At 40.8% G+C, this 22824-nt stretch overlaps 1 protein-coding gene across 6 annotated transcripts in view; it reads right to left on the bottom strand.

The window, feature by feature from the left end:
* Positions 1-22824, bottom strand: part of SULF1 (sulfatase 1) — a 178024-nt gene that overhangs the window by 127602 nt on the left and 27598 nt on the right. For all 6 annotated transcript variants that reach the window (XM_053208646.1, XM_027064448.2, XM_027064450.2 and 3 more), the window contains one exon: positions 15863-15957. The gene's annotated coding sequence lies outside the window, so the exon portion shown is untranslated. The remainder of the gene's footprint in view (positions 1-15862; positions 15958-22824) is intronic.

Consider the following 22824-nt stretch of genomic DNA (forward strand, 5'->3'; position numbering starts at 1 on the left):
CATGTACCACTTTCTAATAGGCTATATATGTTTGACTTATGTGGATCTTTACTTTTATTTTCTGTCTTCTGCTACTTGAAGGTAAGAACCACAAGAGTCAGGACCTCTGAATAATCTGCTCACAAATGTATCCCGAAAACCTAGGACAGGGCTTGGCATGTCATGTGGTAGGCGCTCAGTGAGGATTTGTCGAATTAACGAAGGCGTAAAGTAAAGGAAGGGACAAAAAAGGTGAGTTAGCCTGGTTTCTCTGAGCTATCTGCTTGGAAATTTGCTTTTTGTTGAGACTTCAAAGGAGATTGTTCCCAAAATGTTATGCCTGACTCTAGAGCCCCTGTTATTGAGTCTTTTCGCTTTCCAATTAGAATGAACTCCAAGTAGCTGAGAAATCCTCCCCCACATCTCACGAAAACAAGGTGCTGCCACACCTCAGCCACTGGTAACTATTACATACTCCTTGGGGACATTATATATGAACTTTTAAAAAGACGGAACTAGGTAAGTGGCCTCATTTTAGGGTCTGATATAAAATGAAAAACTCAGAGCAGGTTCATCTAAAGCTTGGCCAAATTTCATGTAAACCTGGCTCACCCTGAAAGGGAACCTCTCAGCTGATATATCTTTTCAAATGGAAACTATGCAGAATTCAGTGGCTTCATGTGGTTTCCACCCCGAACCAGGTGGAACCAGAGGCTTTGGCAAAGATTCATGTGAAATTCTTAACTGGGAAATATAAACCAAGGGGGTAAATGTTGGAGAAAAACAAAGTGAAATAAAACCTTTAGTTCTGAACGGTCCTGAAACCGCAAGCTTAAATCGCTGCTCTTAAACATCACCTCACTCACACGCTTTAAATAAGTGCAATCATTGTTTTGAAAAATTTCCCCCACTAATGAGCTGGTTTTTTGTTATCCTGTATTAGAAATTTCAGGGGTCCTTCACACTCATGTGGAGATCAAGTTATTATTTCCATCTGGCAGGCTTTGTCATCAAAGAACAAAGATGAGGAGGTGACCTGACGAAGGCACCTACAAGAATGAGCCAACAGAGCGGACATCTCGTTCACAGCTCAGTTCCTTACCCTAAAAGCCTGCTGCCTTTCATTGAAGGAAGCCAGAAATACAGTCACAAAGAGACAAAGGGAAACCTTAAGACTCCTGTGGATCAGGTGAGATTAAGTATTAAAAAACTGTGCTTTTGCTTTTGACGGTAACAGTATTGTGCAAACTCTGAGTTGACATATGGAGTAGGAATAACTTATCAGTAATGGGGTTTGCGTGTGTGTGTGTGTGTTTGTGTATGTTTATAGGACTGGAATTTTAGGAACCCTTTCAATAGGTAAAACTATTCTAATCATAGGAGATGCACTCATAACCAGAGACTTTTAAGCATCAGAAAATTTTAAGATATTTCCACAGGGTGCCTAGGTGGCTTAGTTGGTTAGGTGTCCAACTCATGATTTTGGCTCAGGTCATGATCTCACGATTCGTGAGTTTGAGCCCTTCATCAGGCTCTGCACTGACAGTGAGGAGTCCGCTTGGGATTCTCTCTCTCCTCCTCTCTGCCTCTCCCCCACTCGTGCTCTCTGAGTCCTCTCTCTCTCTCTCTCTCTCAAAATAAATAAGCTTAAAAAATAAGTAAAGAGAGTTCCACAAATCCTACATTCATCCAGCTAAAGACATTTCTTATATAAAACTTGTACAGATATTGTATTAAGGTTTCAGAGAGAAATCTTTAACACAAAAATGTAGGACTCCTTTCCACTCAATTTGTGCAGTTTATAGAAGTTTATGTCTACTTTTTGATCATAGAAAGAGAGCTAGATAGACTTCTGAAAGACCAACTCAATGCATCTTGCTATTAAATAAAAAGCCATCCTAGTCCCTTCAAAAGATGGAGGTAAATGCAACTAAGGTCTGGACATTTATAATCCTGGCATATGCTTAGAGGCAGAAATCCCTGAAGGTAAATACTGCATTTGCCAACTTCGTGGACTGAATGTTAAAAACAGCCACTGTTACTTTTGATTTTAGAATAATTTGTCATTACTGTCCTATAGGTACTTAAAAACATGTGATCTCTGTTTCTGGACACGGGCATGTTACAGCTATAAGGAATGTTAAGTAAGCTTAACATAGAACTTGTCTACCATAGCATTGATCCCGAGCTTATGTGAATTTGGCTGCTGAACAGATTTTTCTCTGTGGCTTAAAAAAGCATGTATTACAGAAGTGCTTAGATATTTACATCAATGCCTCAACTAAATAGAGATATTCTAAATATTGTGGATCTCTTTAACAACAGTCATTCGTTCTTTCATTCAACAGTATTTATTATGCCTGTTATGTGCTAAACTCTATGTTAGGCATTGGGAATACAGAGATGAATGAGATCTTGTCACTGCCTTGAAAGGTTGTAGTGATTAGTGGGGAGAAAAGAGAAAGAAACAAGGTTTGAATACAAATGTGGTAAGTCTTTTCTTTCTTTCTTTCTTTCTTTCTTTCTTTCTTTCTTTCAGATCTTCTATTTCTAATCAAGATGGAGTAACTGCTACCAAACTAGTCCTCCCACTATGAATGGTTAGAAAACTGGACAAAGCATATGGCACAAATCAGACACTGGATGATAAGCTATGATCCCTGAGAAAAGGAACGCGAGTGAGGTATGTCCCCCTAGACACTTTCTGGATATGGCACAGAGAGGGGTACCCACGCAGAGCTGAAGAGACAGGGTGATTTGAGGAGGGAAGTGGAATCTGCGGGGTAGAGACAAAGAGAAAGAGCTCCAGAAATCTGTATGGGGTCCCCTTGAGTCCTCGGCTGCATACTAAACCACAGATGTGTGGGGTGAGACGCCACAGAGTTGGGCGAAGGATGACTACCAGGCAAAGAATTAGTGGGGAGCTGTAAGATCAACAGTTTACACTACATATGGCTGGGGATACTTATGTTCTGACTGGAAAGGTCAAGCCTTGAGAATAGGGCTCACTAGCCCTAGAGTGTACATCACTCTAGATCTGACCAAACACAACTTAACAAACTTTAAAAAATCCCAGTTGATCCTCAAGTAAATTAATTATCTTGCCAGAACAAAATCCAATATTCTTTAGAAGAAGACACCCAAATCCAGACATTCAACAATGTAATATTCACAATATCCAGCAGCCAATCAGGTATTACTAGATATGTGAAAAAGCCGAAAAAGATGACTCCTAACCAGGAGAAACGCTGGTCCTAGAAAAAGAAAAAAAAAAAATCACAAGAAAAAGATAAATCCATTACTGTGTATGGTGATGGATGTTAATTGGACTTACTATGGTAATCATTTTGCAATATATACAAATACCCAATCATTGCATTATACACCCAAAACTAATATGGTGTTATGTTAATTATACCACAATAAAAAAAGAGAGACTCCGAAATGACAGCGATGATTGAATGAGCGGATGAGGAATTTAAAACAGCTATTATAAATATGCTCAAGGATTTGAAGGAACACGTGAACATAATGAACAGATACACGGAAACTATTAAAAAGAAGCAAATGGAATTTCTATAGCTGAAAAGTACAACATCTGAAAGGAAAGGCTTTTCAAAAAAGTGAGTGCAGCCCCCGTGGCCTGTGGAACAATTTTAGTATCAAGTAGTCTAACACACATGTAATTGGAGTCCTAGGAGGGGTGGGGGTAATGGGGAAATATTTGAAGAAATAATGACTGAAAAAAATTCTAAATGTGTTTAAAAAATGTAAGCCCCACCAGATCCAAAAAAGCTCAGCTAACTGAAAACATGATGAATGCAATCTGATGAATGCTATAGCAGAAACACACAAATGTAAGCCTATCCTAAATTTAAAATACATCATTTTCCTTGACCAACTTGTGCATTAATTCCTCCTTCCTTCTGCACATCCACTTGGAGCGATCATCGACCGCCACCCCCCACGCCCGCTTCCTGTCTAACCAAGTGTCAAGATGGTCAGGATCTGTGGTAAGGAGAGGGGGTGGCAGAAGCAGATGATGAAAATACAGAATGAAAAAATATAGAGAAACTCTTTTCTATTCTTTCCCTGTCGTCTACTGGCTTGTTGTTCACTAGACATTTTTTTTTCTTACTTTCCGTTCATGTCTTACAATTAACTTACCCTATACTTACTGTTTAAAGCCCCCAGGGTCCAATGAATATTCTGCTCATTTTGCCCCATCCCTCCACTTGCCTTTAAAGTGCTTACTGGTAAAACCTCACCTCCTTTCCGTACCTGAATTATTTCCATCTCTCCAAAAACTCCTACTTCCTGGTTCCTTAATTTGTGTTTCATTAGAATTTCAGCCTGAATAGATCAACAGCATTGCTTAAGAGGTAAGGAGAAACCCTTACTTTCCTTACAAGGGGTGGGGAAGTAGGTTAGGGGTCAAGAAGCAGAGATGTGAAGATAAGTTTTCGGGTTTACAGACTGTCACAATGAAGTGCCTTTTTTCGCAAAACTTTACCCTTCAAGCTTGGATTTCTAGGCAGGCTTGTGAAAGTATTTGTGCCTTAACGGGCCTGTAAAAAATACAGCATCAATAAATAATATTACTAGATAATCTAGATTGAACCACTGGTAGACCAGTTTATACATGATCATCTTTAACACTGTCCATTTGTAAGTAGGGATCTGCCCATATTTACAAATATTCATATCAACAGACATTTCGTCTCAGTTGTTGAGAGAATCTAGGGTCAGTTTGAATAAGGGAAAATAAAATGGGAATCACGTATGTTTTCATTCTTTATTCTCATTGTATCTATCATTTTCCTAACAACACTCAGGTAAAAAGTGTAATTCTCATCTGAGAGGCGGTCAATCCTTGGTAGACGATAGTAAAGGCATAACTGGAGGAATCTGGTGGTGTCATCTTACAGCTGGACGTGAACACCTATATCGTATTACAGATGAGAAAATGAAGGCCCAGAAGTGTTACGTAACTTGCCCAAGGTCACACAGCCACTTAAATATACAGCCGGGGCAAAACTCAGCCTCCCTGAAACCTTCCCTTATACCGCTCCCTCTTATTATCTTTACAGACAATACCAAAAATACATGTTGGAACCCGTTCCTAGAAAACTTCCTAAGGGTGTATGTTACTATTTGTCTTTCAGATGTTAGCTTTTGCTAGAATCCTTTGCCTCTATTTTTAGAAATATGGCTGAAATGCTGAAAGTCAGCCGGGAAGCCCTGCCCACACCAACAGAGCCCTTACATATTCAAATACTTAGGCAAGTAGAAGAAAGACTGTATGAGTTTTAAGATTTGCCACTAGGGAACTGACCCGAGCCAAAGCACAGATGCCTCTTTTTGGCAATTCACAAAGCTCAACTTATTTATTTATTTATTTTATTTATTTATTTATTTTAACCTTTATTTATTTTTGAGACTGAGAGAGACAGAGCATGAATGGGGGAGGGTCAGAGAGAGAGGGAGATACAGAATCGGAAACAGGCTCCAGGCTCTGAGCTGTCAGCACAGAGCCCAACGCGGGGCTCGAACTCACGGACCGAGAGATCGTGGCCTGAGCCGAAGTCAGACGCTTAACTGACTGAGCCACCCAGGCGCCCCAAAGCTCAACATTTTCAAGCCAGAAGTTGCAACTTTGTTTTTTAAATTAAAAATGAGCATTCAGTGTGCACTTAACCACTTGCAAAGTACTGTGCTAAATGTAGTAAGAATGGAAGGACAATACTCCAGTCTCAAAAAGCACACAACCGAGTGTGAGGCACAGGAATGCGAATGACAGTATGGTACAAACGGGTCTTAAATAAATAAGAACCATAATTAAAGTATAAAGTCCACGGGAGTGCAACAGAAGAAATAATCAACTTCTGGCTGTGAGGAAATCAAGGGCTATTTTACGTGGGTTGTGGCATTTAGCTTTCGCTAAAATGTGGTAAAAGAACATTCTGGTCCCATATAATTCCAGAGCTCTGTCCATGAAGGGTGTGTAAGGGAGTGTGAGCAGTCTGGATGGGAGTAGTGGGCGTGGGGATCCCAGCAGGGACAGGCTGGGAAGTTAGGTAGGGCCACAGCAGGAGAGGGAAGGAGGAGGAGGGGGGAAGTTCTGTGCTAAGACGAGATGAGACAGATGAATGTTCTCGGATACACGCTATCTGCGTGTCTTTGCTCCCGGCGCTTTGCACACACCTTCTCTCTGAGCCCCTCACAACAATATTATGAGGTAAATGCCGTTATCCACATTGTACCAAAAGGCAACCTGAGGCTCCCAAAGGCTACGCAGCTGACCCGATTCCACAAGCAGTAAATGACGGAGTGTCTCTACTGTCTTTTCACAGTATCCTGTCTCTCTCACACTCGTGGTCCCTGGAAGGCCTCAAGGGTTTGCACTTGATTCTTCGCACAATGGATAGCCACTGCACTGTTGTTCATTTAACGCCATGTGATGATAACCTTTAATTTTCACTTGGGAGATGCTAAGGGGGGATGATGGAGTGAATAATACGCACAAACGAAGCACCTTTTCTGTCATTTCTCTGGTTCAGCAGGAGCGTGCCAGCTCCGGGCACACCTACATACTTAACCATAAAGAAAGAAGTAGAAAAATCAGACCCCAATTTTTTTCCTAATGTTTATTTAGTTCGGAGAGAGAGACAGGGTGACAGAGACAGAGAGAGAGGGAGACACAGAATCCGAAGCAGGCTCCAGGCTCCGAGCTGTCAGCACAGAGCCCGATGTGGGGCTTGAACCCACCGACTGCAAGATGATGATCTGAGCTGAAGTCAGACGCTTAACCGACCGAGCCACCCAGGTGCCCCTCAAACCCCAAAATTTTTAGATTTTGTGACAACATTTGATATGCAATCAAAATTTTGAATTATACATATAAAATGCCATTTTCAGAAGTATCAAACTCAGGCAGAATTAGTGCTCTCCACTGTGTGAAAAATCTCCAAAATACGTAGGAACGCTCTCTTCAGGAGACTTCTTTTAGGGACGCCTGGGTGGCTCAGTAGGTTGAGCATCCAACTCTTGATTTTGGTTCATGATGTCACAGCTCCTGGGGGCTGTGCGCTGACAGCGCACAGCCTGCTTGGGACTCTCTCTCCTCTCTCTGCCCCTCCCCTGCTCGTGCTCTCTCTCTCAAAATAAATAAATAAACTTTAAAAAAGAGAGAGAGAGACTTCTTTTATCACTCTTTGAGGATATATATTTTTTTCCTTTCCTTCCAACCAGGGAATCCTACTGATGGCACGATGGGGAGACCAGGTGCTGTATAGTTGTCAACCTGGAGCCTTGAAATTACAGCATCTAAAGCGTAATAGCTGTAAAAATACCAAAACCCATCAAATGTATTTCATTTGTAAACAAAGGATTCAAAAAAGCTTTCACGAGGCAAACCCAGTTTACACTTCTGTGGATCTCAGAATGCAGACTACAGGATAAATACCCAGCTATGTGGGGTCAGAATCTGGACCTGTGGAACCATGCAGATCTTTAAAGGAGAATCTTTGTATCGCATTAGTGACTATCATTATTATTATTATTTATTATTGTTTTCGGTGGCTGGGTGAGGGGAAAAGGTGAACCCAGGTCTAAGCAAATCTAAAGGGAAATCAGAAGTTCGAAAATTAAAAGCTGTTTTTTTCAGTATGCTGACAATATAATCCCAAAGTACTTTTTCATTGATCATGTTATTGGACTTCCGACAACTGTTACTGGAGGACATTGTAAGTGTGCAAACACACGATACTATTATTGCTACTGTTTGTGAGGCACACGCCCTACTCCCGTCCAGTTCCCACAGGGTGAGTGCTGTGACCCGTGGTTGCTTTCCCTATAGTGCCTGGTAATTGTCAGCGTGAGTGTGTGTGTGTATTTGAGTGTGTGGAATTATGGGCAGGGTAATGGTAGGGGAACATATTTTACACTTCATGCATTTCTGGATTTTAAAAGTTTCCACAAATAATAACAATTGTTAACACGCATAACACACTGTATTAAGTGTTAAGCATTGTGCTGAGCCCTTTATGCACATGGAAACCTCTAACCCTCCAAACTGCCAGACACAGTATTAGCGTGGCCCTCAGTTTTCAGATGAGGATAGAGACACAAAGAAATTAAGTTACACAGCGAACCAACGACAAGGCAAGCCATTCACACCAAGGCAGTCTGTCTCCCAAATGCGTGTTCCTATCCAGTATCTACACTTCTTCCATGTACCACTATGAATTAGAAACCGAGAGACTTCCAATTTAAGAAGACCACATCACCTTTGCTGACGATAGCTCTTGAATTCCCAAAGGCTCCCTAAGGTAGAAAAGGCTCTTGTTTACATCCCTTCAACACCCCACGGCGTATGTCTTTAGACATCCGTGAAGGCCAACAGTTCAGCCTTCTTATTACCACGTAGATGCATGATCTTACTGTCTACACGAGTCAGGGAGAAAAAACAAATCAATGTTTTGGTAGTCAGAATCATCGTCTGTCATGTTTAGGAGTTGGTTGTCACTGGAACAGTTATTCATACATATATAGGCAATTCATCCCATACACACTCTGTCTTAATAGTTCTATAACCAGAGAGAAAGTTCTTCAAACTAAGATGGACTTCCAAATGTGAAATGTAAATTGTATTCCTTTCCCCTCACCCAGAAGGGATATTTCAGCACGTGCAAACTACTAAGCTGATACTGTATTGGACATTTAAAAGAAATTCCTCTATCAATCAATGACTGGGTGGGGGGGGGAGTAGAAAAAGCAACTAGAAAATTAAGAATTTCCCTAAGAGAAAGACAGTCTTGTGCCTGAGAGCAGAGGGATGGCCTCTGTCTGGGGGATGCAGGTGACAGCAATTTCTCGATCCATTTTGGGACATGACTGGAGGCAATGGACAAGATTATGAAAAGCAATGGCACCCATCCTTGGTCAGTTAATCTTCCTCCGGCCCCAATCATAAAGATTATTGGGAGTCAGTCCTGAGCTGAATTCCAACAACCACAAGTGTATATAATACAAGTTATTTTTTTCACGCCTATATTTAATGCCTCAGCCAGTAAAGATAGTTCATTCTGAAGCTTTTCGGAAAAATCCACTGAGTGCATAGTTATAATCCAAGTGATTCTATAGCCTTCCTTCTCTGCAAAGCATTTTTGAATGTTTGCCAACCATCAAAAATACACATTGGGATTAGTTTACTGGCAGAGACATAAAAGTAAAAGAATAATGAGGGAGCAAAAAGGTGCTGGGAATAGAAGAGTGTGATGGGAACTAACGATGGCCGTGCCATACCTCAGCCTTGTAATACCACAGCAATAGCGTTACGTTGTGCTGGAACGACTCCCTACATCTGCTTCCCCACAAATGTACTTTTCCATTCTTCATCTGCATTTACAACAGCCTAGTAAGGGAAGTGGGACAAGTATATTCTAATTTTGTAGAAAGCTACACAGTCAACAAAACGCCTAAAATGGGAACCGACTCTTAGTGCAGCGTTCTTCGAACGGCAGGATTTTGTGACTAGCAGGATGATGGCAAACATCATCAGGGGAGATATTCAAAATATCTATATCCCTTATAGCACGGGCAACTGATGGCTCTGAAAGGCTGCTAGTCCCTCTCCTGTGGCCACTGTGCATTCCTGAGCATCACCGTCTGGCTAGCCCAGATTCCTATGAAAATTGTAGAAGAGATTTAATCTGCTGGGGCATTCTTACTTTAAGTAATAAATACATTTTAATCAGAGAATGCATCAAATCTTCTTTATATTTTTTGGTAAAACTATAAAAGCAAGTAATTTTAAAATTAATTTTAGCGGGGGAGGGCGCCTGGGTGGCTCAGTTGATTTAACACCCGACTCCTGGTTTCAGCTCAGGTCATGATCTCACAGTTCGTGGCTTTGAGCCCCACATCAGGCTCCATGCTGATGATGCAAAGCCTGCTTGGGGTTCTCTCTCTCTCCCTCTCTCTCTGCCCCGATCCTTTCTCTCTCTCAAATAAATAAACTTTAAAAAATTAAAAAAAAAAATTTATGGTGAACCCCATTGTAAGAAGCCATGTCTGCTTTACCTGCTTTGTAAATAATGGATGTGCTTAAAGTAACACCTGCATTTTAGATGCTATTGTCAACTGGCTATGGTTAATGAATTTAGATTTCTTTAAAGGCTACTAGGAGATAAACAGAAAAGAAAATCAAGCACTGGAAATTTTGAGAGTTTCTGATGATGTCTATCACTTGTTTGGAAATATTATGGATGCCTTTTAATTAAAAAAAGTTTTTTAATGTTTTTATTCATTTTTCAGAGACAGAGAGAGAGAGAGAGAGAGAACGAGTCGGGGAGGGGCAGAGAGAGGGAGACACAGAACCCGAAGCAGGCTCCAGGCTCTGAGCTGTCAGCAAAGAGCCTGACGTGGGGCTCGAACCCACGAACCATGACGAACCATGAGATCATGACCTGAGCCAAAGTCAGATGCTTAGCCGTCTGAGCCACCCAGACACCCCAATTTTTAAATAATTATACTCTCTCAAAGGCCCTGTAGCCTGATCATCTTCCATTTAAAAATAAGGGAAGCAGAACTAACTAAAATTTAAATAAAAATGTGAAAAAAAAGGGGAAGCAGAAACCACTAAAGTTCATGTTAGACTCTACCCCTCCAAAGGATCCCTTCAAAATGTGCCACCTTGCATTGTGACAGCCATAATCCGCAGCAACTTTCAAACACATTTGTCCCAAATATACCACTACAAGATTCTCTAGTAATTTGAGGGCAACATCATAAAACCAGTATGAATTCTCACTGGAATCTAATTTTATTTTTACATTTTTTACGGTCTACCAGAGAGACAAGGATCTTCCCATCCCTGAAGATCAGCGGTTTGCCAAAAGCGAACATCGAATTTTGTAGATTCTCTAACCTGCAGATGCGAATGTAAAAAGCCTCCAGTGTTCCAGTTCTACCCTTATAAATACTCACACAGCAAAAATGTCCCAAAAAAGTCTCCATCAATGACCTATTTGTTTGGAGCCCTAGATAATGCGGTAACAACAGAACCTTAATAACAGGATTTGACCTTATCACCTAATTATTCAAGGGATGACTTCTTAGAAAACTTAATCTTCATTTGTAATTGTGATGCTCTCCTTAGGAAATCTAAGCAGATGAATGAGGTTAAATTAGGACATCATTGAGAGAAGGAACCTAAATTTGAATATATCTGCCACCAGTGGCACTGGGGATTCAACAGTGACACAAATCAAATGCTTCCTATGTAAGCAGAGTTAATCAGTCCTGAAAATGCACTAACATAGTACAAAGCAGTATTTCTTTTCAGGAAATGCAACATTATACTGGCAAATATATTCCATCTTAACTCCAAAATGCCATTCAAAACCATCCTATGAAAAAGGACATCAATTTAAAACATCTGGCCTGAAACCAAGTTGTGGAGTTGCATTTTACTTCTTAAAATTCACTGTTGTGAGAATGCAGACTTTTTCTATCCTAAACTGTGGCTCGCTGATCTTAAGCAAATGTTGTGCCTCTAGCGTGGGTCATTTCAGCATTGGATGGACTGATTCTGCCCTTCTGATCCGTCTTAAAGATGTCTCGGGGGACATCTTAATGTAAGCAGGGCCCTTAGACCCTTCCTAACAAGCATTACCACAAAGTGATCTCTTGTAACACTCATGGTTCCAGGCATAGAACAAGACCATTGTGTGTGACCTGATTTCATTTCAGTGACTGTCCCAGTAAAGAATGACATCATCCCATTCTTTTTTTCTTGATCTCCACTTGTGACTGTCCTCATCTCCCTGCCCCCACCCTCATCATAATTAAACTGCTCTCCTCCCTCCCGCTCCACACTCCTCATCCCCAGAGAAGTAGCTATTTTCCTCTTAACTTCCTGCCTGAATGTATCATTACGGCAAGAGCAAAGGGCTTTCCTCTGGTCGGTTAATATCCCCGGAGTTTGTTTCCTCGCCATAGTAGACAAAGCCCTATTCTCTTGGCAGCCAAAGTGCACTGGGAGGACCGTCTGCTGGGATAGGTCTCAGTCAGATGAAAATGGAGAAAAGCCAGCAAGAGGTGACACAGCCTGATGGGCACAACGTTTCCCATCCTATTGACGTTTGGTGTTTTCTGTCACCACAAACTCCTTGGCTTTGAGGATGTACTGTCTACACAGGTCCATTTAACGATGTGTATGCAGGTGTGCACATTGGTATGCCTGCGCATACTGGCACTTGCTTTATCGCTTACATTTGTATTAGGACTCACATGTGAAAGTACTTAGTTTCGGAGGGGCTGAAAGGACGATGCAGGAGAAGACATTAGTTTAAAAACTGGCATTAGAAGGCAACTAAATAAAACGGCTATGTGAGGAAGGTGTGGGTTAGATTTTTTTTTTGACTGTTATCTCTTATCGGGAAAAAGCAAAATCCACTCAGGTGTCCACATTTATGTAATAGAGCACAATTTCAAACTATGAACTATGAAGACAATGCAGAAACTGTAGACTGTTTCGATATAAGAGTGAAAAGAATCAGAATAAAATTGTATATTCTCTATGTTTCCAATTACATAAAATATTAGCTAGGACCACATGAAATTGCTGCTTTTGTGGGTCAGATATAGTCCATAGCAGCAATTTTCTATGATTCCGCATTGCATATATTCATATTAGAAAAAAAAATCCTGGGCTTGGGTTAAGTGGGTGTGTGTTTTACCTAAAAAAATTTCATATTGGGTCCCTATTATGTTGTGTTTTTTTTTTATGAATTACTTTATATCATTTTATTTTCTTTTTAGTAAGAGAGGGAGAATGCATGATCCAGGGGCAATCAAGAATCTCGAGCAGGCTCTACACTCGGCACAGAGCCCAACATGGGCTTTGATCCCATGACCCTGGGATCATGAGCCGAGCTGAAATCAAGAGTCGGATACTCAACTGACTGAGCCACCCAAGTGCCCCAGGTTTTATTTTTAAGTAATCTCTATACCCAACGTGGAGCTCAAACTTAAAACCCTGAGATCAAGTCACATGCTCCACCAACTGAGCCAGTCTAGTGTCCCGCTATCGTATTGTTTTACAACAAATACATTATTTTAATTGCCATTAGGATGTGCACTGAGAAATGTTCAGGGTGACAATGGTCACAAATGAAAACAGTTGGCTTCTTAGCAGCCCCAGATTCAGCTCTTTATATTCCACAGCAAGCTTTAAATGCTCAGTAGATACCCAAAGAAAATTTTAGCAGTTTTTAGGGTCTAAATCTGAAGTTGATTCCTTGAAAAGACAGAGTTTACTATTACAATTTATGGACAATTTAAAAAATCTCTTAAATTTAAATTAAGGCATTGAGTATAACTTAAATTATTAGAGTAATATAGAAAATAATAAAGTGCCAGGGAGGCACAACTAAGACATGCTTTGATAAAATTTTCCATCCTAAATGGGCATCAACAGGGCTAGGAAAGGTCTTAATTTCCTTATAAACAACATATTTGCTGTTCTAAGTTATCCCATCTGTGTGCCCCAAGCCTTGTCTGACAGTGCAGTTTTTGAGACCAGAAGGTACAATAGAAGCCATTCAGATTTTGGCAGGTGGACTTCAAGCTGAAAACCAGGCTCCACAAAAAAATAACAGTCTGTTCCACAGGTGTGAACATTTCTGACAAGAACCCTCAAAATCTCCCCCAAGCTGTGAAATTTAATTGTCCTTTTGTTGTTTTATTGCATGTGAATACAACCTATCTCTCCTTGGAACAAGAGAGAATCTTCTGGCAATCGGATAGTCAGGGGATGCTTAGGCAGCTTCTGAGTTTTGCTTATGACATCTCCTGGTTCTGTTTCTTGTGTTATGTATCTTGGAGGTGATGCCAAGTTCACTGAACTGCAGGTAAGCAGTTCTTAAAGCTGGAAAAATATTAAATGAAAGAACTTTATATCCAGATGACATGAGCAGAGAGGTAATCAAAAATGCACAGGGCAGCATTTTGAAGCTCTAAGCCTCATTAAAGTGGTCCTTATTTTATAAACCTGACTGTCTGAGCACACATAGAAAGGACTCATTTTTTTCTACAAAATTTACCAGATGGGAAGACTGTGGATCTGTGAATACAGATGTGGTGGTGAAGAGTGACTCAGTTACCTATCTAATACAGCTCAAATGATGGATGAGGAAGGGCGGAGATGTTGAAGCTGGCCACTGGTCCGACTCTGAATTTGAATATTCCAGTCCAAAGAGAGAAAAAAACAGACCAGAGACTTCTCTCACAGGGGGCCTATAGGTTTTTAAGAAGTAGTGTCTTGTGTGTTAAATTTGAGCATGTAATTCTAACTTGATGCAATATTAAACACATTTGTGTTTTCTCATAATAAGAATATACTAATGAAAAGGATATAATGCTTAAAGTGATAAAGTTGCCCATTAAATGGAGAACTGACTCAAGAAGATGAAGAACTCTGAAGTAGTCATAGTTCTACTGTTTATTGAATTTATTTCTAAACAGAAATCTTTTTTAGTTTCTGTTTGGGAGTATTTCCTCTCCTGTCCAGAGTTTTGAAGGAAGGAGACTTCATCCAACTTCAACTTGTTTTCTCTTATTTTTTATTTAGCTTGTGGGTAACCAGCTTCCACTACATTTCTGGTGATACCCCAGACCATTTGCACACAGAGCACTGAGAATTACAGGAAAAAAATTGCCAGTGTTCATAATTTTCTGTCAAGGAAGTAACCCCACACTCCCATACACTTCTAGATATTTCCCTTCTAAATGTGGCATTTGTAGAGGACACAAAATGCTTAATGTCGTTAAATATTAGAAAGAGGAGCTGGATAAATCAATCCTCAAAAGACAAACCTGAAATTCAGGCCAGACCTGTTGAAGATTTCATTTTGTTTTGTTTGTGTGACGTTCACAAACTTTTTGGTGATTGGAGGACTTTATCCAAGCCAACCTGGGCCAACACAAGGCTTAGAATGAAAAGCAAGCAGAGGGTAATGACTTTGAAGAGCTGCAATTTGAAACCAACAGGAACTCAGCAGTTTCCATTGCATTAATTTGGTTGGGGGTAGAAGGAAACAAATTTCAATGTTGACATTTAAGCAAAGACACATGGGGCTGTAAACTCACATGAATCAACACCCCTGAGAATGTTTCTGCAGCTAAGGTTGCATGGCTTGGATGGGTCTCTGTAACTCTTCCCAGCCCCACGACACTCAGGGCACTAGTGTGTATGTGGCCAAGACAAGAAACTGTGAAGGCAAGCTATGAACAAGACAGGTGACATCTGTGGTTTTCACTCCTGAGACTGTGGATGGCTGGGTGTAGCTGGCCTGCCATTCCCTGTGACTGATTCCCCTGAGCTTCATGAGCAACTCATGACATGTTAATAAAGTTCTATGATCCTTCCTTCCTCCCTTCCTCCCTTCCTTCCTTCCTCCCTTCTTCTCTCTCTTTTCTTTCTCTTTCTTTCTTTCTTTCTTTCTTTCTTTCTTTCTTTCTTTCTTTCTTTCTTTCTTTCTTTCTTTCTATCTTTCCACCCAATGTGGAACTCAAACCCAATAACCCTTATATCACGAGTCACAGGCTCTACTGACTGAGCCATCCAGGCACCCTGATTCTTCAAATACTCATTATTCAGATGGTTCTTTTGCCATTCCTGAAGCCTAATTTCATGAAATGGCTCTACCACATTTAAGGCCCCTTTTAGCTCTCTCAGCCAAGAAGGATGAAAATGTTACAGGAAGGCTCTCTTTCTCACAATTCCCCATCCCACTTACTCCTCAAGTGACATGGTGTGCTCAGGTTTAATTAGCACCTTGGTTTAATTAACTAAGAGATAAATGTTTGATACGAGTACCTTTGAAGATGTTCTGCAGTTACTCTGTCCTGGAGAACCTTCACGTCATCTGCCAAGTTCGCCTTCTTCAGACAGTGGTGGGTGGCAGTCAGCACCTACGATGGACAAGAGTCAAAGTGTCCTCAGTTGCATTTTATCAGTGGCTTCTCTCATCTTTCTGATAGCGCCCTTTCACAACTTCAAAAGAGAACATCATTAGGAATAATATTCTCCAAATTTTATCCACGCTGATTTTCTTACAATCACTTGCAAGAGGCTTTGAAGTATGGTGAGTAATTCAGTCCTTTTGTAGAAGTTTCCATTTGACTCTCTCTTCATCAAGGGAAAGACTTTCCCTCAGATTCATTTCATATTACCCTTTGACTGGATTTCCTAAGACTAATAAAGAAGAGTTTCTTTTCAAAAGTTTAGAAGGTGTTCCAAGTTTAAAAGTTGAGTGACATCTAATTTGAGGTTATGAGACCTGTTTTAAAGGGAAATGTGCTGAGTCATAAAATCTCCTAAAGTTGCTGTAAGCTATTATTTGATGAGTAGCAAAGTAAGCTACCTTGCTACTTATTTAACAAGTGGTTAAATTTGTTTCTATTCTGCATTTATTACAGTTGAAAAATGTAAGTAACTAAAATCAACTTAGATACCTTGAATAAGAGGAAACACGCAGTTTAATGCATTAAGTATTTGATGATGCAATCTTGCTGTCATGAATAGCACATTTTTAACATGTACACATCTATGATTTATAATATAGAAAAATATTAGATACATAATGTGTATCTTATCAGAAAATATAAGATACAAGAAATACAAAAAGAATAGGAAAACATCACACATGATCTAATAACCCCAAAACTCCTTTACCCTGAAAAGGTATTTCTCTTGCCCATGTAAATAAATATTAAAACATTTCATTTGGAGCTTTCTTACCTCTTCACTGGTACAAACAACTGTCTATTGGTATATGCAGAGGGGAATTACAGAGGTAATGGGTAGAGATGATCTCCCTGAGGATAATAGACCTGGGATCTCTTCTTGATCTTAACTGGCCCTAGTGATCCAGGTTGAATGTGGGGCAGTACCTAGTCCTTTGCTCTGTTCTGGAAGCTTCATTCTTATAGTGAGGTTCCTGCAGCAGGGACTCCCTGGAGATGGCCTGTTGCGGCAGGACCCTTCCTCCCACGCCACCCTTATCATGTCTCTTTCCATTCCTGACAGAAGCTCAACTCCTCCACCCACTTACGCCACCCTCTGTAATCTGGCACACCCAACCCAGCTGGCCCTTGAACTACTCCCCTGTGCTTCCCGTTCTGGGGGTTGGTGAGCTGTAGGACTTCTACTCTCTCTGTTCTCACGTCTCTGATAATATTACAAACTATTATAAGTATCACACGGATGTCCACTTTTTAAATACGTCCCTGGAGGACATAGAAATGTTTTTTTTTTATAATTATGCATGACACCCTGTGATCTCTAGAAGTAAAAGTTAACACATGAATGTGAAGCTATAAGTATCTGCAATGGTCGCGCTGGCATAGCCTAAGGCCAAAGAACATCCTTTTTGCAACCGTTCTGAATATTCTATTGGGCGTAGCAGGCCCTGGAATTAGATGCCTGAATTCCAGCCTACAGCATTCACTAGGTGATCTTGAGTGAGTTAATTTCCCTATGCCTCCGTATCCTCTGAAAAATGGAGATCTAACATTGTATCTAACCCACAGGGTTGATGTGAGAATTATATGCAAGCATCCATGTAAAAAATTTCGAAGAGTTCATGACCCATCATAAGCACACAGTAAACACTGGCAAGCATTATAATTGGGGTTAATTTTTGTTGTTGTTGTTTTAGCTCTTGCAGTGGTAATTTGCAATCAAAAGATATTTTCATGGACCGAGATCACACTTTTCGTAAATTTTATACATGGAGGCTCTGATTTGTCATCATTAAAATGACAATTTGTGGGCGAATAATTGCTACCGGCTATTACAGAAAGAACAGAGGCAGCCTAAATATCTGCCTGGTAAGTATGTGCCCATGGGAGTCAAATACCTCCTGCAGTGCCGTGTAAAGTTGTATTGGCCAGAATAGAGCAAGGTGGTAAGACAGTTGAGCCATCGCAGTTTTCTGTTCCATAACCTTGATCCCAGCAGATGTATTGCCTGGATCCTGTCTTCATTTACACGTAGCACTCGTACCAATTCATTATAAATAGGCATAGTACTCAATGTGCAATAGAAATTTCTTACTAATAAAAATAAAGAAATTTCTTATTAAAATGTTTTTTCTTTTTAGAATTTCATTAATGAACACTTTGCTGAAACAAATTTATTCTTTAATTTCAGCAAAACAGCATCATCTGGCAAATAAAATTAACATTATTAAAGAGAATGTTATTGGTTTATGGTTTCGTTTATATTTAATCTGTAATTTCTTTGGGATTTTCAATGATATAAATATAATGATATTATTGTGGACGCAAAGTTATATAAGTATCATTCAAGTGAGTCACGCCCAGTTTTTTTTTAGGGTTTATATTTCAGTCACATTTTAGTAGATAGCAATGTAAGACAATACAGGGGGCTCCGTGATCCATCAGTCAGGTAGGGAAACGCTATAGGAGAGTTCCCACCAGCCTGGCTTCCTCAGGGTCCCCCGTGAGACTCTCTTTATGCTTTCATTTCTGCCATTCCTTACCTAGAAAAAGCCACAGTTATTCCTTCCACATATTCAAATTCTAAGCACCCGTCTGGGATCAGCTGAAGTCCTGACATTTCCTGACAAGGTCCATTTTCATTTCTGTCGTCAGCCCTCCAACACTTAGAAATTTGTGCCACAAATGTAACATTTGGTTATACAGCCCCCACTGTTGTTGCTGCTGCCTACACGGGTGAAGGTCTCATCTCTCCAACCAGGTTTTAAGATTGCTAAGCATGAGAGTTATACCTGGGATTTTATATACATCTCATACTCTAATCATAATGTGGCCCCCTGGTAAGTACTGGGCACTGATTGAGCTTCACTTTATTCACTTATTTATCACTTTTTTTTCAATGTTTATTTATTTTTGAGAGAGAGAGAGACAGAGAGACAGAGAGACAGAGACAGAGAGAGAGACAGAGACAGAGCTTGAGCAGGGAAGGGGCACAGAGAGAGGAAAACACAGAATCCTCCGAAGCCGGCTCCAGGCTCTAAGCTGACAGCACAGAGCCCGAAGTGGGGCTCGAAGTCATGGACCACGAGATCATGACCTGACAGAAGTCGGACGCTTAACCAACTGAGCCACCCAGGCACTCCAGAGCATTACTTTATCGCCAGAACCTGAGTCACATATTGATCCCGGGTTTGTTTTGGAGTTTATTTAAGTTTTGGTCAAAAATATCTAATCTAAGACCTTGGAAGGTTCCTGAAGCAAGGATACATTTCCGGTCCACATGGCACTGAAGCTAGGCCACACAAACTTGAATGAAGCAGGGGATCTTTGGCCTACCTCTAGACCATTTTGCCCTTTCTCTTTCTCAAGCCAGACTTATGATATTTTCTGTAAGCAACGGCTCAGCACAAGACTCAGATGTGTCTTACGCAAAGACGTGTGGGGGGAGAGAAAGAGAGAGAGAGAGAGAGCGTGTGCTCGTGTGAATCTCAGTTTCTCTGTTCATAAAATATACAGATAAGATTGGGAGACATCCAAAATCCCTTTCTGCTCTAAAATTCTAGGAAATGCTGGCACCCGTGCCCATTAATTTGACATTAACATCCACAACTCAATGTGGGTGTGTGCCAGAATTTCACCTGCTGATAATATACTGGGAAGTTGAGTTGGATAGTTTAAGGACTGTACTTTAAAAGTTTGGTTTGGCTTTTCTCTCCGCATTAGCGTTGTACTTAGCACTTAGGAATCCATGCTATAAAGCAAGTAGATGATTGAACTTAACTCTTGGCTCTTTTCAGTTGTTCAGAAACTGAGCTGCATTTCCTGGCTCTCAAACTTCGTAAACTCATCAGATTTTGGTGCAGAGCAATGTCATTAAAATAACAGTCCTCGGTGGAAAACACTAGCAGCGTTCATAGCGAAATGCTGAAACAGTAACTGATGTTTTTAAACTGTGAATTGGAGGCATTTATCTACGCCGCACACACATATATATTTAGACAGACGTGGACGGTAAACGCTTAGATTTCTCAGGTAGTTGTCCTTCCATTTCTTCTGGAAGCTGCTTTCAGTCTTGTTGCAGAAGTGCATTCCGTCTCTGCTTGCTGTGCCTTGGAAAGTAATAACAGTTCCAAACTGCTTTCCCTAAGGAGCTGTTGGAAGGTCCAAACTGTCCTCATTAGAAACCTTGCACTGAACCACACAAATCCTGCCATTGTGGCTGGTGCTCGCATGTGGGACTATTACTTCATGCACAATGACATGGGACCGAAAACATGTGAACAGGAAGCCAAACCCAAGAGAGAGTTGGGGAACTTCCAGCTTTCCGAACTGAAGCAGAATCCGGCGATATTCCGCACTCAGGTGTCTGGGGGACTGCACAGCTGCAGCCTATCCACTCTTCAAACACTGCTCAGGACAGCGCAGTGGCTCTGGTGGCACCCCAGCTGGAGTAAATCATCATGTCAGCAGACCCAAAACGACTGTGGCGAGTGGAGCACTTGCTTATGAAGCCAAGACTTTAAATGGCTTGAGTAGCCTACGTGTGGGATGGTCGGCACCATATATGGAAGCTCACTACATTCTTCAAGCTTCCTCTTGTGCTAATGGGGATTCCCCCAAATGTATCTAGCTCCTTCTTTAAATAATAAACTTTTGCAGGATGCAAGTTCATCTTATGCTAAAATATATAGAGGGTGATTATTTTGTATAATGGAGATAGTAACAGTTCCTTTTTGGAATTTTTCTTTTTCTTTTCCTTTCTTTCTTTTTTTTTTTTTTTTTTTTTTTTTTATGTCGGAAGCAGTTTGGTAAAAATAGAAACCTTTTTCATCATTTCAAGAGCCCAAAATAATTTCTGAAGTTTGGGGGATTTTGAAGTGAACCATCAGAGGCCAGATGGGATTCAGCTTATAACCAAATATATCTTTCTGATGAGTGATAAACCTCTTTACATTCAGAAGTGGAAATAGCTTCTTAAAATCTGTTTTTAAATATGTTGATACAGTTTACCTACCAGACGGAAATATTATATGACTTTGTGAGACTAGTCATGAAGTCTGGGGCTAAGCCCGTTTCATAATAAGTGGTGTTTGCTCTGAAGCATTCAGGTGCGGAAGGCACTCTGAAATGCGGGAAATCCGAGCGAGGCTCTGCCATAGAAAATTAAGTGCTGAGTGTAGAAAGGGTGAAAGGTATAAGAAAACGAAGGTAATCAAGTAATCAGACCTCAAAGATTTAAAATGTCACAGCTTCCTGTTAATCAGATTGTTTTCTATTCATTCTAAATGTTAAAATTCTTCCAGTTGTCATCTTTGAAAAATTCGCAAATGTTATCCACCCGTTCTCTCCAGTTACGTATCATTCAAGCATATAGGAAGAACTTCCCTTGTCACACCGTAGAAGGAAATGGTTGTAGGCTGAGTAACAGCAAAGTAGATAATCACCAACTTTGCCTTAGTCTTAGAAACTACCTCCTTTTCTCTAGTTTCTGAGTGTATCCCCTAATTCAAGGACAGTGGAAAAGTCTGCTGTGGAAGGGCTTCTTCTTCATGATCAAATATTCTTTAGGAATATGTGTTCTTTCTCGGCAAGTATTCTACTAGCCCAGATCTTTTTTTTCTGAGTCTCTGCTCATTCCTGATGGCTCAGAGGAAGTACAGATTAGTCTTTTTAAGGGTATGCATGGCTATTGGCAAGACTGCCCTAGACATGGCCTTCCTGTTGAAACGTTAATGGAAAAACAATCCACTCAACAGCACGGTTGCAAGATGAAAGGGCAGAGCCCAGTGAGTCTAGATATTGACATTTCTTGGGGGCACCAAGCAGAATAGGGAGGGCTTAAACTTTGTCTCTCCTCAAAAGCCACCACCCCAAATCTGGCAACTTTTACACTTTTTTAAGAACTACTTTTGATTTTTACTCGATGTTGGAGTCTACCCTCTCGCTGACACCTCAATTCAACATCTCCCCTCCCCCACCACCCCTCCAAACTAACTCAATTTTGTTACAAACTTGTGCCTCCTCTTGTTTTATGGTATTCCATCGTAGCTACCCGGGTGAGCCCAAAACTAACACAGACCTTTCCTTTTTCTTTCACTCCCTCATTCAGCCCCCAAGCTGAGAATGTCGTACCTTCTAAAGAGTTCTGGAATCTGCACCCTATTGTCCACCTACACAGCTCAGGACCTCAGCATTTCTCACGGAAAACTACAATAGCCTTTTTGTTTTTTTCAATAGATGTCCTTTTTTTTTTTTTTTTTAACGTTTATTTATTTATTTCCAGAGAGAGGGAGAGCATATGAGCGGGGGAGGGCCAGAGGAGGAGGGAGAAAGCAAGAATCCCAAGCAGGCTCCGTGTGGTCAGTGCAGAACCCAATGGAAGGCTTGATCCCATGAACCGTGAGATGGTGACCTGAGCCAAAACCAAGAGTCGGACGCTTAACCGACAGAGCCACCCAGGTGTTCCCCTACAACAATCTATCAACTGGTCTTCTAGTTTATAGTATTGCCAGCCCCCTGGGCCTTTGCTCAACCCCCACTCCATACTGGATACTAACTCCTATATGTAAAACCTTCCTGAAACAAAAAAAATCCTATCTACTTGCTGCCTCCTCAGCCCCATGCGAAGTCCTCCCTTAACTCCCACTGGTTCAAGAGTGATCCTGAAAATGCTAGGGTTGGTGAGTTAAGAAGCTTGTGCTCTAATGCTTCCGTCACTGGGATGGGTTCGGTACAAACAAATGCAATAGTCTGTTAAACCAAATGATATCTTACCGGTGCAGCTGGTTTGCATTTCAGCCCAAGTTTTTTGTATAT

Source organism: Acinonyx jubatus, chromosome F2 (assembly GCF_027475565.1).
Source record: "Acinonyx jubatus isolate Ajub_Pintada_27869175 chromosome F2, VMU_Ajub_asm_v1.0, whole genome shotgun sequence".
Classification (NCBI taxonomy): Eukaryota; Metazoa; Chordata; class Mammalia; order Carnivora; family Felidae; genus Acinonyx; species Acinonyx jubatus.